This window comes from Camelus bactrianus, chromosome 6 (genome assembly GCF_048773025.1).
Source record: "Camelus bactrianus isolate YW-2024 breed Bactrian camel chromosome 6, ASM4877302v1, whole genome shotgun sequence".
Classification (NCBI taxonomy): domain Eukaryota; kingdom Metazoa; phylum Chordata; class Mammalia; order Artiodactyla; family Camelidae; genus Camelus; species Camelus bactrianus.
In genome coordinates, this window is record NC_133544.1 from 82194307 (window position 1) to 82211908 (window position 17602).

Consider the following 17602-nt stretch of genomic DNA (forward strand, 5'->3'; position numbering starts at 1 on the left):
AAATACTACTGCCATATAGGCACGCGCCTGTGACAGAGAAAAGAAAGGAAATGAGTTGCCAGGCTTGAGAATAAAATGACACTTGGTGGGTATTGTGAAGCACTTCTTTGTCCCATTAAAGCACTTCACACTTTTCTTTTTTTTTTTCCCCTATCTTAATTAATTTTTAACATTTTTTATTGAGTTATACTCAATTTACAATGTTGTGTCAATTTCCAGTGTAGAGCACAATTTTTCCGTTATACATAACATACATATATTCATTGTCACATTCTTTTTTGCTGTGAGCTACCACAAGATCTTGTATATATTTCCCTGTGCTATACACTCATTTCTTTTCATTTTAGCCTTACCACAACCTCATGTGGAATATTTGTGGTTGCAGTTGCATGCTGATAAATGTTTCACAATCTGCTCTAAGAAACAAAAACCGTAACTTGTACCATTTGCTGATTTTCATGGTTGTGAATACTCCCACCAAAATCAACTTCAAGGTATCAAGTGACATCACTAGTCACAGAGCCAGGAATCTATGCACACAGTTGGCTCTCATGAGCTGATGCTAGCTGGCTTCATCACACCACTGGATAGAGGACAGATATTAGCGTTTTCATTTTGGAGTTGAGAAAACTGATGTGAAGATATTAAGAGATTGATTTAGAATGAAGAGGTGAAGAATAGCAGAGCTGATACTAGATGCCTTTTTTCCCTTTTCTATACTCTAGAGCCAGTTAAGACAGACAGACAGAGAGAAAAAGAGACAGAGAGAGTGCTTGAAGGGTAAGGAAACTGCATTATCTACACGGGAAAGTACACCCCCTCCATAGAGGCCTCAGTGCAGACAGAGACACAAAAGGAAGAGAGTGGGAGAAAAAGATACACAGAGAAGAGTAGAGGGAGCTGGGGGAAGATGGGAACAGGGGAGATAAATAGTCATCTGAGGTTGTTCACCAAATAAACCATTTGGGGTAGGGGTGCAGGGCAGGAAGGAAGCAGGCGGTCCAATCCACTCACTCAAAAACAAAGCAAAATAAAACCAGTTTAACAGGACAGTAATTACATTTGTTTTCATCTGGCAGAACTGTAAGACAAATCTGGTCCAAAATGGCTTCGTTTAGTAGATTTTGAACTATTAAACAGAGCTTTGTTTAGATTCTGAAGACCAATGAAAAGAATTCCACATTAAATGTCTAAAGCAGGAATGAGGAACCTCTGGCTGTTGACTTCATTTCATCTAGGCAATAAGGCAGATTAGAGATAATATCCTGATTGTTCCTATAATTGGCAGAAGGCAAGATACAGCTGAAGGTCTTCAGGTACAATATATTAAAATGTCACAAGTAGGAGCTATCCTTCCACAACATTTGCATCTCTCTCTTTTCGGGTGTACATTTGTTTTTCCCTTTTGGCTCATTTGCCACTTTCCCACTTTTATTCTTCTGCTCATTCGTACTTTATTAAATACATTTCTTATTTGTAGTAGTCTTTATAGTTTTCTAAAATGTGTTAATATAACTACAAACCATTTATTATTTCATATTTTTCTTAACTCTCCCACACTTTCACCCTATCACCCACAAAGCAAGTAAATTAAAACAAGGTTTTGTTTATTTCTTTTACATTCAGACAACTTATTTGATTATTTTTCTGGATCCATGGCTTGCAATTTAAAAAAAAGAGAAAGTTTCCCAGCCCTTCGTGATAGTATTCCTTTGCAAAGAAGACAAGGGGTTTTATATCCATTACCTAAAACATCTTCTAGTACTCCTTCAGGAGAAGGGGCTATTATTTTCATTTTACACAATAAGGAAAGACAAAAGGAATGAAGTAATTTTCTCTAACAAATAGTGAACTGAGGCTTGAATCTGTGTTTCTATATTAATATTCTGTGATATCTTCTACTGTACTATGCTGTTTCAAAAATCAAGGTATACACTAAATTTTTAAACACTTTTTCTTTAAAGATAAATGGGTCAGAGCATATTCCATCACTTCTCTATGGAGAAAACAAATAATAATGCTCTTGTATACCTCCCAATGTAAATGTTTAACAAAGGCATAATGAAGAGTCAATGTATAAATGAGGCTCATACGATAGCCATCTCTTGAACAAAACATGTTACTAGCAGTTAAATAATGAGTGAGTAAATTAATATTAATATGAAAATATGAAGCCATTTAAACTTTTCAGCATTGGAAAGAAAACCTATAAGATACAGTTCTGTTTTTAGAACTAAGGGTTCAGGTTCCCATTTTCATTTTAGCTTTTGTTATTTATTATTTTTACTGCAGAGAAGTCACTTTTTCCCCTAATATGTTACTTCACAGAATTCACATGTTTCTAGAAGCATTAGGGTCTGGAAATCAGCAAGGGTGACAGTCAGCAGTGTTCCTGTACATGGATGGATGGAACTGACTTATCAACTGTCACCTATATCACCCAAATCATCCATGTGAAGAGGGCTGACTTGCACCAAGCTGGCAATTATCTGATGAACCCAGCCCAGTAAACTGACTAGTCTGATAAAAGTTCAAAGAATAAATATAATTGCATTGGGAAATCATGGAGAATTCTTTTAGATAATCCAAAATGCAATATCTTGGCTAGATTCAATTCACAACAGCAGGCCAATCAAGCCATCTAAAATAAGACAAAACATAGAGACTGCTACTATGAATGTTCTATAATATGGTTTAAAACATAGCATAAATCTAGTCTTTAAAACATTAAATTATTGGTAAAAAAAATATGCTGAGTACATGTAGAAAAGTTACTCACTAATGTCATATAATACATACCACTGATACAACACAACGACAACATATACATATATTAAACATACAAAATAACCTGAGTGGAAAAATTCAATTTATGAGAGCAACAAGGAAAAGAAATTTCCCTCTCAATAGGTCAAAAAGAAAAGAGGAATAAACAGTTAAGTGACAGTAGAAATCTGGCTTCAACAATTAAACAATGGATATTGCCAAGGTTGCTTCAGCCAGAATAAGCAACTGCATTTTAAAAGATAATTTACTTTATTAACTTTCAGTATATCAAGCTATCCAGAGAGCTTAGATGCCACAAGGGAGTGCCACAGCCGTCAGAGCAAAATGAACAATTATAGTGCCATTACATTTAGTTTTCTAAGGTTAGGAACTTCTTTCCTGTCTTCTAAGTCCTTTCCTGTTTTCTATGGCTCCATGGAAGGGGCCACATTGTGTTCAGCATTCATTCAATTTTTCAGAACTGTTAGATAATCTTGGGGAAAGAAGTTGACTGATGCTTTTAGTACAATAATAAGAGCATCTAAATTAGGAAGCACTATATGTAAACTTATTTTGCATGAGCTTTGGAGTCACTTAGACATTAAGATGGCTAAGAGTTTTCATCTCACATGCCACAACCAAACAAGATTATAGTGACTGCTTGAAAGCATATGTCCAGAAGATTTCTAATACTGTATGTGGACCCAACAAGAAACAGTGCCTTGATCAATGAGCAGTATCTGCCGTAAGCTAGGAATGAAGAAGTAGAGGCTCACGTGGCACCTTTTGTGATCTTGTATAATGAGATCTGGGCTGAGATCAAGAGGTAGCTAGCCCTGGGAACCTGGGAAAATGGCCATCGACCATCCTGAGGCTTAGTTTCCTTACCTTTAAATGAAGGAGTTGCTACTAGATAATTTCCAAGGTTCTTGTTAGTCCTGGGATAATTTACTAGCGCTGATATTTGTATAGCAATATTACAATTCAAAAATGTTTTCTAAATGTTAATTCTTGTGTAATTATTATTAATTTGTAGATAAAGAAACTAAAGGTTAGGAGGCTAACCAAAGTGACACATATGGTAGTGCAGGGATTCAAACATTAGTTTCCATCTAATTATTGTGCTGCCTCATATGTATACAAATGTACATTTCTACAGACAGGACAGCTATATTTCCTACTTCACACCTACCAAACTGTCAGGTGCTAATCCCCTGATTCCTCCTCCTCTGGGCCCCCATCCCTTGCTCACGGTATGGAACACTACTCTACCATGGCAGCCTTTCTTGCTTAGCCCAGACATAGCATGAGACTCCTCAACACATCACTGTTGGAGCTACTACCAGTTGACAGGTCTCTCACTCAAGAGGGACCAATCTCCTGGACTTCTCCTACAATGAGCTACAGCCAAACCCTGAAGCCCAGGAGAAATGGGAAGCAGCAGATACTTTCCTCCTCAAGATCCTTTTGTCTGCTTTGTGGGTCATGAAAACAAATGAGCTGAACCATAATGCTGTCAATGAAAAGCATTAGAGGAAACAGTTTATTACCTTTGTTGACTGATGTGAACAAAATAGACATCCCTGGTATATAAACCTGAAGAAAGAAAATGCCTCCAGAATCTTCCCTACTGTATCTGGATTATATGGAATAGTACGTAAAAATGATGTTTTCCCCTGTTGATGACAAAATAGCAGCAATGGTGGAACTATGAAGAAGTGGGTAGAGCTCAGGTCAAGAGTCCAATCCGTTGTTTTTCCATAGACACAGCTTCAATTCTTCCATAGATGTGTTCTAGAATCTATCACTCATTCTATAATAGAAATTTACTATAGACTCCAATATTCATTTTAATGTTTTATCCAATGTTAATAGCAAACAATTATCCTATAATGTCATATCGTTAATTGTCCACATTTTGAACATTATCCATGATGTATTGAATTCCAGATTACCTCTTCCTATCACCTAGCAGTTTTTTGCAATTGCTCCAGCAGACACCAACTATTCAAGCCAGATCAAGTTAGAAGTATAGAATAAGATAGCCCTGAATTTAAAAAAAAAAAAAAAAAGAAGAAGAAAATTCTGGAAAAAAATTGGTTATAAAGTAAATTCTATGTATCAGATTTCATTAGACAACTGAAACCTCATTAAATATTGTTCCATAGATACGACTCTCTATCTTTGATCTTTAGGGAAATGGCTTAGGGGTGGAGTGAAGGAAGAACAAGGATTATTTGATTACCTCTCAAAATGATGATTTAGCAATTTAACATTCCATTAAAGTATGTTTAATGCAATGTTGAACTGATTTCCTAATTTATAATTCAGAAAAGTTAAAGTCTACCCACTATGTTGCTGTATAAGAGAGGACCTTGTAATGCATTCCAAAACCTTATATAGATGATTTCTTGATTTTATGTAACTTCTTCCTTCCAGTTGAGCCAATGAGTAAAGCTGGCTTATTCTGATTCATAGTAGTAAATGGCACCTGCGTTTTGATTTCATTTCTGTGATAGGATTTTTTTTTTTACAGTTAAGCACAAAAATGGCTTCAGAATAGAAGTCTCTTAATGAGAGGGTTTTTTTGCCTTTCAAAAAATGAGGCATTCTACCGTTTAACTTACTCTATTTGCATACTTAAAATATGTGTGATTTTAATTAAATCCACTTTCTTGGAGAGTTAGAAGTTTGGACATGCAGATAAGCAGTTATCGCTTCAGTTTATCAATGTTTTAATCAAACCAAGCAGTGAGTCAACAGAAATATAATCAAAAAGCAACAGCTTTGGGTATTTACTTATAACTTGCTAGTGTCTTTTTCCTCTTGAATGCTAGCACTTTAATTTAGGATTGAAAGGCTTGGACAACTGGCATTAGTATTTCCTTTTGCTTTTAGCTAAGGGCTAGAAAAAAATACTTTTCATTCCCAATATGATCAACACCTTTAAGGATCATAAATATAAGCCTTTTTTAAGTATAATGAAAGTTTAAGAGAAAGCATACAGGTCTTCCTTTCTTTTTTAAAATATGTTTTTAAATATTAGGTGATCAGCCTCCCCAATAGACTCTTATTTTTCCTTACAGTATCTGTAGGAAAAGCTCATTTGCAGACAGCTGCAATATGAGCTTCCTTTCCTTGCCCTGTCATTGACCTCCAACCTGATCTGAAAGAACCACCTTCTTTCAAAGTGAGAAGTTATTCATTTACCATAATAGCTCTATTCCTGGCCTCCTTAGCAGAAACTGACAATTGCGCCCAAATAAGAAGGTTTTGTGATCCTGACTACTGTTCTTACACAAGAGGAGAAAACCACTAGGAAATTTCTGTTCCAACAGCCACAGTAGGCGGCCATAAAGTTGATGTTTAAAACTATGGCTGATGTGCAGTGATCACAAAAAGAGAAGAAAAATCATTAGGAGTTTGCACTTGCTCTGGTTATATACTAGGGTTTGCCAATTACGTTCTCTTAACCTGACAGCTTATTCATTGAGCAAGAGCTGCTACATTAGAAGTTAGCTGACAGTCCGTTGTGTGCAACTTTAAAATAAAACCACTTCATGAAGAGAAGTGAGAAACGTAAATGATAAGCCTATTGGATAATCATTACAAATAAATAAAAAGCCTTTGATACAAGCAATTAGTCACAAGCATTGCAAGTTGAAATGCAGTCTAGTGTTAAAGAGACAGTTTAGAAGCACATGGCACATTTATCACAGCTCCACAGACAAGTTATTGAGCTGTCTGTGAAAAAACAGAGCCAAACAGGAAAGCTTTCAGCAGCAAGCAGCGGTGGAAGTCCTTGATTGATAGAGCTAGATGATGCAAAGCTGTCCGATGGCTTTCTGCAAAATAAAGTGAAGGAACTCAAGGTCTTTCATGGTGCTCTCTGACCACAGATGAACAGCTACTTTATTATGGCCCAAATTGAGGTTGCACCTTGCTCCACATTCTGCCACTTTCTGATGCACACGGTTGACTTGACCAACCAGCCATCGTGTGTAACATACAGTCTGCCATCTTCACATTTTTTTTAAAGGTTTACTATAAAGTACAGAAGACTGCACTGGTTAAAAGCTCCAATTCCTTACTTGTGCTTACCAGCAACTCTTTTAACCGCAGTGATATAAAGGAAGAGTGGTAAGGTAGGCTTCCTGTGCTGACCCGCTGCTGCAAGCAAGGAAGTTCAGTACCATGACCCCAATTTGCAAGGTGATGTTTTCCCCCAGGAATCAAGATGCTGCGTTTATTCTTATTTTCACTTTGTGCTTTAAAATAGGGAATGGATTTTAAAGGGCAAGAACACCCTTGGGAGTCTTGTTTAAGAAAAGGCCATCAACTTTTCAGTTGCTTTTAGTAGGTTTCAGTGACTGAAATTTGTGTTGCTAAGGAGTTTAACAGGAAAGAGTAAAATGCTCTGATCCTTGTCTCTAGCTTGGTTCCTGTCAACTAAACTTATTAATCTCAAAATAATCATTCTTCATTCTTTTAGAATTATTCTTATTTACATGTCCTCCAAACAGAGAGAGAAAGAGAGATTGAGTGAAGAGAAAGAAGAGAGACTTGCTCTAGAATCATTTAAAAAGGCTATATTCTTTCACACTACTTCTTTAAACATCATTCTCAGAGTTCCCTCTCTAAAGATATTATTACTATAGTCCTTTGTGTGAGATTCAAACATTATAAATCTTCAAGTTCTATTCCTTTATTGACATTTTAGTTGTATTATTTGATTTTGAGTATCACAAATTGCATTGTTCAGAACACTTGGAATTCTACATTTAATAAATGAATAAAGTGATACAGCATATTAAACAAAAAGGACTTCATTTGACATTTATTCTGATAAGGATATATTTATTTCTAAAACTAAAGCATGTAACCAAAACCTAGTATTAGACCTCTTCCCCTCTAAAAAATTAGTAATTGTGTAAAAATCATTAAAAAAAATAACCATCTTTAAATTTTCCTGAGAAAGAAAGCAAAGATTTGAAAGCTATCAATCTGTCCAGAACCAAATTCATACCCCAAATATAAAACTATAAAGCAAAGAAGTATAAAAACATAATCAAAGTATAACACAGTTTTACTTTGTGTAAAGCTGTCAGCCATGGGAGTATCCCTCTGCATAAAACAAGGACATGCTTTGCTGCATTCTGAGTCTAGTATTTCCTCTTACAGCCAAGCAGGGGGAAAATTGGTTTGGGTCTCCCTAGGAATCCACATATTTCTCAGTATCTAAATTTCCTGTTAATTAGAGTACCATCACCTGCTGTATTCTTAGACTATCTCAGGCTTCACTCCACAAAAGTAAGACTCTGCATTTTAACAAGTTCCCTGGGTGATTTCTATTCACAATCACGCTTGAAAAGCCTTGCTTTAATGCCACAGTTCTCAGTCTTGTCTGCATTTTAGGTTCACCTGAGGATCTCTTAAAAAATAGAGGAGCCAGAGCTCCACTATAGACTGTTTAAATCAGCATTTCTGACAGGAGGGTCTGAGCACTGGTATTTTTTTTTTAAAGCTCCCCATTCCAGTCAAAAGCTGTATAGCTTGTTATGTTTGTCTTTTTACAGCAGCCACTAGGAAACTCAAGTAGTCACATGAATCTTCTTAGGTAAATTATAATATATTTTCTTTCAGTCTCAGCTTTACTGAGGTATAGGTGACAAAACTGAAAGATATTTAATGTGGACATTCTGATGATCTTACATACCTATACATAGTGAAAGGATTCTACCATCTAATTAATTAACACAACCATCACCTCAGGTATTTATCCTTGTATTTCTTTTTGCTTTCTTTTTTTAATGAGAACATTTAAGTTCTACTCTCTTAGCAAATTTCAATTACAAAATAAAGTGTTATGAACTATAGTCATTATTATACATTAGCTCTTCAGACCTTATTCATCTTTGAAAGGCTGTACTCTTTTACCGATCTCTCCCTATCTATCCCCCAAATCGCCCCAGCCCTTGGTAACCACTTTTCTACTGTTCCTATGAGCTTGACCTTTGTTTTTAAGATTCCACATATAAGTGATATTAAGCAGTATTTGCCTTTTTCTGTCTTATTTCACTTGGCCTAATACCCTCAAAGTCCATCCATGTTGTCCCAAATGGGTATATTATAACATTTATTATCATTTTATATTAAGAGCAACAAACAGTAGGTTAAAAAGTAATATACATATATCTCATGCCAGGCACTGCACCAAGCTTTTTCTTATACATTTTTTTTTCATTTAGTTCTCAAAGCAAAGCTGTTTTTCCCATTTTACACATAAGCAACATGAGACTAGGAGGGGTTGAATAAATTGGTTAAGGTCAGGTAGCTCATTAGTAGTAGAACATCCAGGAATCAGAACTACCTGTGTTTGACTACAGAACTTTAATCTCTTTCTGTATTTAATTCTTGCAGCTTTTCTCCACCTATGAAAGTTTTAACTGTCACCTCTTTAACACACACACACACACACACACACACACACACACACACACACACACGTCTCACTATTTTTTGGTTCCTGGCTTTGGCTTAGGCTCTAGAATGATGAGTAGGCTTCAAACTTTAGCATGAATTAGAATCATCTGAGGAGATTGTTAAACTACAGGCTGCTGATTCAGTAGGCCTTGGGTGGGGCACCAAGAATTTGTATTTCTAAAGGACCCCCAGGTGATGCTGATGCTGCTGGTCTGTGCTTTAAGACTCACGAGGCTGCAGTAATTATAATGGATCTTACTGTTACCTGTCTTCATTATGAGCTTCCTCAAATCATTTATGTAAATAGAAAAGGGTATGCATAAATAAAAAAAAAAAGGCTCGAAAGGAAGGGGGATGATGATATATAAACTTTGTTAATTAGAATTGATAATAAAATAAAACTTCAAGTAAGAAGTGATTGCCTAGCCCCTGCTGCAAATACCTTCCCAAGAGATAAATGGACTTCAGCACTCTTTTCTTTACAAAGCTAAAATTAGACTTGGTTTTTGATGGCAGGCGATGCAAATATTCTAAAAGTCAAAGAAACTTACATTATGACATTGTTTAGAAAATAAATGGGCAATTATGAACAATTTTAAGGTCTTCCATGCTTTTGTGTTCCCTAAGTTACTTAAATCATATCAAGATACATTTAATTTTTCTGTAAGATGTTTTGTTTGAAGTTATAAATTATAGAGTCTGAAACAATAAAAAGCAAGGGAATATTGTTGAGTTTATCTCAGTGATTTATGCTTTTAGTGCAATTTTGACAATTTAAGATATATACTTGGTTTTTCTTCATCACTTTTTGAAAAAAGAAATTCCCGTGCAACAGAATGGTAGCTAGGAAGATGCCTCTATTTGTGTTGGATCTCATTCTGAATCTCAAATGAGATTCAGAAAATAGTACTTATGTGGACTCGTTTCAGCAAAGACACATCTGCAGGACTTCATGATTTAAAGTTAACAAGCACACTAATTTATTAAATTGGAAATTAGGCATAGAAAATGCGAGATTATTTTAACAGCCTCTTTCTTCCTGGCCTGAGTAAAGTTTAAAGGAAACAAATTGGCATCTTTCACTTACAACTTCAGTGACACATTTACCTCATTGGAACTATTAAAGAAAAATAAGATCTGCCTGTTATAGCAAAGTATTCTTTAAATATTCATTATCACCCAGGTGTGAGTTGGAGCTGTTTGATCTAGTAATGGGAATGTCAGCTGGAACACAATTTTTAAGTTTTTTTTTTAAATGTGAAATACTGTTCCTGCAGAAAGTTGGTTGGATGACATAAAGAGCACTGGCTTGCCTATCACACTGATTACTTGATGTAATAGTAAGCAAGCTTAAGTGAACTGTGTGTCTTCAATCTTTCCAATCACTTAGGGATGGGCATCAGAGCTAGCCATCCATCATCCCTGGCCTGAAACATACAGTGCATCAGCAATCTTGGGCTGACCTAAATGATAGTAAAAGCCGCTATGCTGTTCACAATAAGAAATTGTTGTCCACTGAATTACAGGTTTGTGATTAGATTGCTAACATGGCCAACTTGATGTATAAGTGAAGTGTCCAGGGAAGATATTCTTTAGGATCTTCTAAAGATTAATTTATACCCTTGAAATGTAGACCAATCACGAGTCAAAAAATATGTCAAGGTATTTTTCTTGTAAACCCAGCTGTTATAACAGTCATTAATTTATTTCTGGCACCTTTATCTGCAACAGAATTTAATAAACCAGGTGTCTAATAGCTATCATCTTAGCATGACTAGAATTGTCCAATATGATAATTATCTTTTTGAAGTCAAGTTTACATGGGGAACAGTTATATACTATTGTGAATATAAACCCAAAGTGTCAAATTCTTCATAATTTAAATTTTTACATTAAAAATTAAATCTTTGCAAATGCCTATTAAAATTTCTAGTTGTATGCTATGCTCTTATATCTCAGAACTGTCTAAAGATATCATGCAGATCACCAGATAGACATGCTATTTATTATGTATTTCCTTTGCTTCCTTTCCTAAGATTAAAAGAATTAGAATTTAGAATTCAACCTTAAAGAAATTATTCCCAGGTCAACTACACAGCTGAAAAGAAGGCTGACAAAGGAAATAGGTAGCCTGGCTTTCACTCCAGGTTCTGTGTCTAAATGTGCTGTATGGCCTTAGATAAGCTGCTCTTACCATCAGGTTCTGTATTTGGTATTGTAAGAATGATATTTGATGGTCTAGCCAAAGACCTAGTCAGGAGGATGACACTCATTCCTTTAACATTTACTGAATACCCCTTTATTCCAACCCTTGTGCCAGGTGGATAAAATGATAAAGACACAAGTCCTGCTGACAGCCTAGTGGAAGGAGACAGACAAGAAAACAGGCAAGTTCAATAGAAAGCTTATTGTGCAGAAAAACCAGCTGGGCACTTACAAAATATGAAAATTCTGGGAATCCATGAGCCTTGATTCTGAGTCAACACTGGGCTCAGATACATACTGGGTTTTTGTTTGTTTGTTTGTTTGTTTGTTTGTTTAGGAAAAAACTTTTTAATAGGGAAAAATTCAAACATACATAAAACCAGAGAGAGGAGTCTGATGATCCCCATATGCCCATTACCCAATTATGGCAATCATTAATGCATGGCCACTCTTGTTTTATCCACACCAGCACATATTCTTCTATTATTTTTAAGCAAATCTTCGATATTTTTATCCATGAATATTTTAGTGTGTATTTATAAATTTATATATTATAAGGGCTCATTAAAAATAAATACAATATCATTACCACACTGAAAAAAATAACAGTTATTTCTGAATATCAACAAATATCAGGTCAGTGAGATGGCTTTTCTTTTGTATATACATACCTTTTTAACATGTACTTAGATAATCAATAGTCTACAACAAAATTTCCCAAGAGCAAGGAGTTAAATGCTGGGTGCTTTGGGGTATATAGGAAAAACATTTGAGTCAATCTTAAAAGCCCAGAAAAGGTTTCTGAATAAAGTAGAGAAGTCGAAACTTCACAGTCATAAGCTAAGCACAGTGGAGGGAGGAGAGAGGACAGTTTCCAGCAAGGAAACTGCATGAGAAAGAGAGCACATGGGGAGGCAGCTTTCTTTAGAAAACTCAAGAGGCCAAAAGAAAAGATGCATTTGAAGAAGTGGGAAGGAGCCTATCATAAAGGACATATGTTTCTATTTTTAATAATTTATTTTTGAACATATATGCAAGGGACAAAATGTGTAAAAATGATTTACAATGAAATGTTTTCCTTCCACCTTTTCCCCAGCTACTCATTTCTGTTTCTGGAAAGAAAACTCCATTAACAGTTTCTTGTGTGTCTTTCTATAGATATTGAATGTAATATTCAATTGTTATTGAACAGTATATAATATTGTATTAGTATATATTCCTAACACCCTGTCCCAATAAATTAAAAGAATAAGTTATACTGTGCACCTTGCTTTTTGACATAACATATTTTGGAGATTTGGCCATATCTGATTTGTTATAAACTCTACATATAGTATTTCATTATATACATACACTGTGATTTATTTTACCATTCACCTGCTGATGGACAATTAGCTTATTTCTAACCTTTTACTCTTACAAGAAATGCTGTAAAGAATAAACTTGAACCTAAGTAATTTCAAACATGTGCATCTTTGCTGAATTCCAAGAAACAGAATTTTGGAGTTAAGGGGTGTTTGCATTTAACATGTTGGTAGACTTTGCCAAATTGTTCTCCAAAGGACTGTACTAATTTGCAATCCCATTCGCAAGGTCTGAGAGGACTATTTCCTTACTCTACAAAAAGAAGTTTGGCCTTTATCCTAAGAACACTGGGGAGTAAATCAAGGGGTTTAGGAGGAGGAATGACCTGATTAAGCTTATTTTAGAAAGATATGCCTCCCACTGCTATGTGGAAAATGAATGGTTTGGAGTAGGTAAGACCAGAAGCAAGAAGGGTGGTTAGAAAGCTTTGCAGCAGTTAGCCAGTTGCAAAGGAAGCTTTGCAACAGATAAGCCAGTATCTATCATATGGAAGGACAAAGATCTTTATTGAGAATCTATTATATGCCAGACTCTGGTGTTAACTGCGTTATCTCATTTATTACTTACAGCAACACTGATGGACAGCTGTTGTTATTTCTGTTCAGACAAAAAAAAAAAAAATAATAAAGCTGAGGCCCATAAGTTAATTAGTTTGTCCATGTTTATGTAGGTAGTATATAGCAAAACTGAGATTCAAATACAGGCCAGTATTAGTTCAAAGCAAGTGCTTTTAACAACTATAAAATCCTGTTTAGAATGGAGAAAATGCAATTGGGATATATCAAAGAGGTAGAATTGACAGAATTTGGCCACTGATTGTATGCAGGTCATAAAGAAAAGGAACAGATTAGCATTGTCTGCAGAGACTGGGAACCCCAAAACACGTAAAATTGGAAAGCAGAGGGTGGAGTAGGGCATGAATTTGATTTTCCATGCGAGGTGAAGTAGAGGCTGTCTCTAGCATCTGAGAAGCGGGAGAGCAGTCTGGTCTGGACATGTGGAGGAGGGCATCATCAGCACACATACAGCCACTCTGCTGGGGAGTCACCAGAAGGGATGAGCTCACCCAGGGAGCGACATTTAAGGAACAGGACAAAGATAAGGAGAACTTGAAAGAGACTAAGAAGGAACCAAGAGATAAGAAGAAAGGAAGGAAAGGAAAACTAAAAGAAAATGTTAGCCCCAAGCCAAATAAAAACAAACTAATACAAAAACACTTGGAATTATTTTACAAGTAAATTATTGATATTCTTTTCCCCTCTTATTTCTAACCTCTCTCATATATTATGAAAGTAATGTTCATGAAATATTTCCCAAATACAAGGGAAGAATAGGTTACTAACACACCCCACCAGTACGGTCTTGCAGAGGTGACAGTCCAGGGGAAAATTGCTTTCCCTAAGCTGGCTGAGAGTCCTGATACATTTCTTTAAAGCTCTAATAACCATGCAGAAAAGTGTCAAATTGAGGATTTAAAGCCAAAGGCTGTAGTCCCAGGAGAGTGTCTGGGAGTGATTCCTATGTACCTGACATAACTCAGAAGCAGGAGAGTCGCACTCAACGGCTAGGAGAATTCTCCTGCACTACATCGTATAAATCTATGGAGGGCTACCTGAAGGTTTATGTGAGCTGTGTGTCCAACACGTGTTAGAAAATCAGTCTCGTTATATTTTCCCTGTAAATCCTTCCAGGAGTCCTCTAGGTTTAAGGGGGACCTTCACATTTGGAATCGAGAAATGAGTATAGATTTTCTGTGACTGCCTGGATTGTGTAATATGCAGTTCACACGATATATTTGAGGGAAGAATATGTAGGTGCTGTCAGTCAATTGATGGATTCAGTCTCAAGAAGTTCCAACCTGCCCACTATCTCTAACTCCCTCCTAAGGAAAAAAAAAAAAAAAAAAAAAAAAAGAGCTCTTTTCAAAGTGGGTACATTCTCTGAAAGTGGCTGAACAATCTCTGTAGCATATCTAGTGTGCTGCATGACCTGGAGAGATGAGACTGATTTTCTCATCTAACAGTTTATAAAAACCATTTTGTAAATTATAAACAGTATCTCCTGTGTTAGCAAATCATATTCCACTTCTGGATACACCAAAGCTGAAAATTTATTATTGGACTGAAATATAGAATCTAAACACTTTTTTAGATTTTTAAGCTAATCTTTATAGGAACAGAAATCCTGAAAATTACATAAATAAAATTGTAATATTATTAAAATATTCTGAAAAAAACAAATGTCTAATATATACTATTAATATTTGAGTGAAATTAATAGTTTAATTTTAATAAATATTTTAAATTATTAAACCAGATTTTATACGTTATTAGTAGAAAAAACACTGAAATAATTATTTCTAAGCTTTATTGGGAACTTTTTAATTTAATATTCCTCCATTCTATCAAGTTTTCTCTTCAACATCAGTTGCTCATTATCCTGAACATAACAAATACAGTCACCTTAAACAAAAAAAAAGAAAAATTACTGATTAGTTAGGATGTTCCAAATCAAGCTTTGATTTTAGACATTTTTTTCTCCTAAGTTTATTTTAAGTAAACTCTACTTAATTTTCTAAATATTAGTTGATGAATATCTAATTTTTATAAATAGGTGGGCTTATTTATATCAGATGCAAAAAAATTCTTTATCATTTAATATGTGAATCACATATGTGGAAGCAGCAAGTTTATTGTTTATTTACTCCATTCATTCATTCATTCATTCATTCATTTTGGTGCTGAAACCTTGGAACAAACAGCAGCAGCATTAATGAGCAGTTCCTCTGAAGCTTTTTTCCCCAGTTTTCTATCCACTACTGGTCCAATTATAGATGACCAGGGTCACAGTTACATGACCAGTAGCTCATGCATCTGCACTATGGGTACAGGTTCTCTGAAAGGTCATGGACAAGGCTGTGGGAGAGGGAAGCATTAACCAGACGGGCACCCTGAGAGTTGTCTACTGTAATACTGTTGAAGTATGTGTCTTTTGGCTGAAACAGAGTATTAAATACAGAGCCAAGACTGATATCATCATAGAATAGTCACTCTGAATCACAAGTCACGCAGATTTCGTGTATCAGGAATTCCATCTAATATCTGCCCATTGGCTTATGAGGCATTCATTCACTTCCACAAGACCAGATGTAGAATGTAAGTACTGCAAGGCATGAGCCACCTGGACAGCTTTAAATAGGTACAGTTGTTGTAGCTTTAATTAAGCCTCTCCTCTCACAGTACTCAGGTTTGCTCTCACAAGAGTAATGACCTCATTTATCATGCCCACCTAGGATGTCATTATGTGAGTGAGGAAATACAATTTGCATTGTTTCATATGTTTTTTTACTTTTTGTTTCCGTTTATCTTTGCATTAATGGTGAATTATGAAAAAACGGACTATATAAACAATGGACATGTAAAGTAGATGGTCTTTGTGGTTTTCAGTGAAAGGTATGCAAAGGTGATTCACACTCCACAACTCAGTAGCAGTGGGCTGGTCTTTCACTAAGGACAGCATGTTTTTGTAGATACACTCTCTCTCTTTTTCTCTTCCTTCTTATGATCTCTTTCTCTCACACTGAAAGCTTAAATTTTAAAAAATCTTACTAATATAAAAAAGGAGAAGCATTTCATAATCTAGAGCCAGGCAAAGAATTGTTAGTTAGACTTGACTCCAAAAGCACAACACACAAAAGAAAAAATTGATAAATTGGACTTCATCAAAACTATTTTATTTTCTCTGAGAGAAAATGGGGACACTGCTGCAAGAAACCCTTGACCTTTCTCTGGGGATTGCCCTCAGCAAACAGGGGCCAACTTGACAGAGATGCCTGGGAAGTTGCATACCTCCCTGGGGTGTCCTGCAGATGATGATGATGATGGACTAATACCGGGGCAAACAAACAAATAAACCCTCATCTTCTGTCACTATCCATGCTGTGCTCCAGGTGTTGCCCTTCTGGAAAAAACTCCTTCCCCTCATCAGCATCAGTAGCAATTATGGCTCCTTTTTAGAAAACCACATTTTCTATCATTTCACCACAAATAGGAATTTTCCACAGTGAGTGGGTTTTTTTATTAATTGGAAATCCAACTAAAGGAAAGCACTTTACGTTGCTATATCGAATACCAGCACCTTTAGAGTTGGGGGTAGAAGTGGCAACATTTTCCATCAGGAGATTCTCTCCGATGGTCAAAGATTCCAACAGTGCCAATCAACTCTGATAGCAAATACTATGTTAAGAAACTCCTTATCTTTTTTCTGTGACATTCAAACATCAACTGAGTTAACTTTGTTCCTCTTTTGCTAAGTACCTCATTTGGTCCAAGTGATACCCTCCAAAGTGTGTATGTGAGTGTGTGTATGCCAAAGGAAATTCCACATTGTCCACATTCTGTATCAATTCACAATTGTATACACTTATTCATACAATACATGCACCTTTTTTTTCTAATATCCTAAAAATGTTGCAGTCTCATCCTCTCTATATTTAGAGGCTAGGATTTTCCTGATTCACTTTGGCCCTTGACTTTCTGAACAAGGTCATTTGATGAACTACTTTTCATGATTCTTTCTTGTAATTTTAACTCCTTTATCAATTTGAACATCAACTGTTTCATTTTCTATTTGTTAATATCATAGTTTCGTATTCATTTCTATTTAACTGAATGATGTATGCTAGGATATTTAGCAGATGCTCTTAAATGTCAACTGGAAACTTCTTAGTCCTTTATAATGCATAAGTCAGTTGCAAGGATATCCCCCAGAATGAAAATTTGAC

General features: G+C 35.6%; 1 protein-coding gene and 1 long non-coding RNA gene across 3 annotated transcripts in view; one reads left to right on the forward strand and one right to left on the reverse strand.

The window, feature by feature from the left end:
* LOC141577969 (uncharacterized) overlaps positions 1-17602 on the forward strand; it is a 530703-nt gene that overhangs the window by 434103 nt on the left and 78998 nt on the right. The window lies entirely within an intron of this gene.
* The window catches only part of WDR72 (WD repeat domain 72), a 190943-nt gene that overhangs the window by 32159 nt on the left and 141182 nt on the right, over positions 1-17602 (reverse strand). The gene's annotated exons all lie outside the window — the stretch shown is intronic.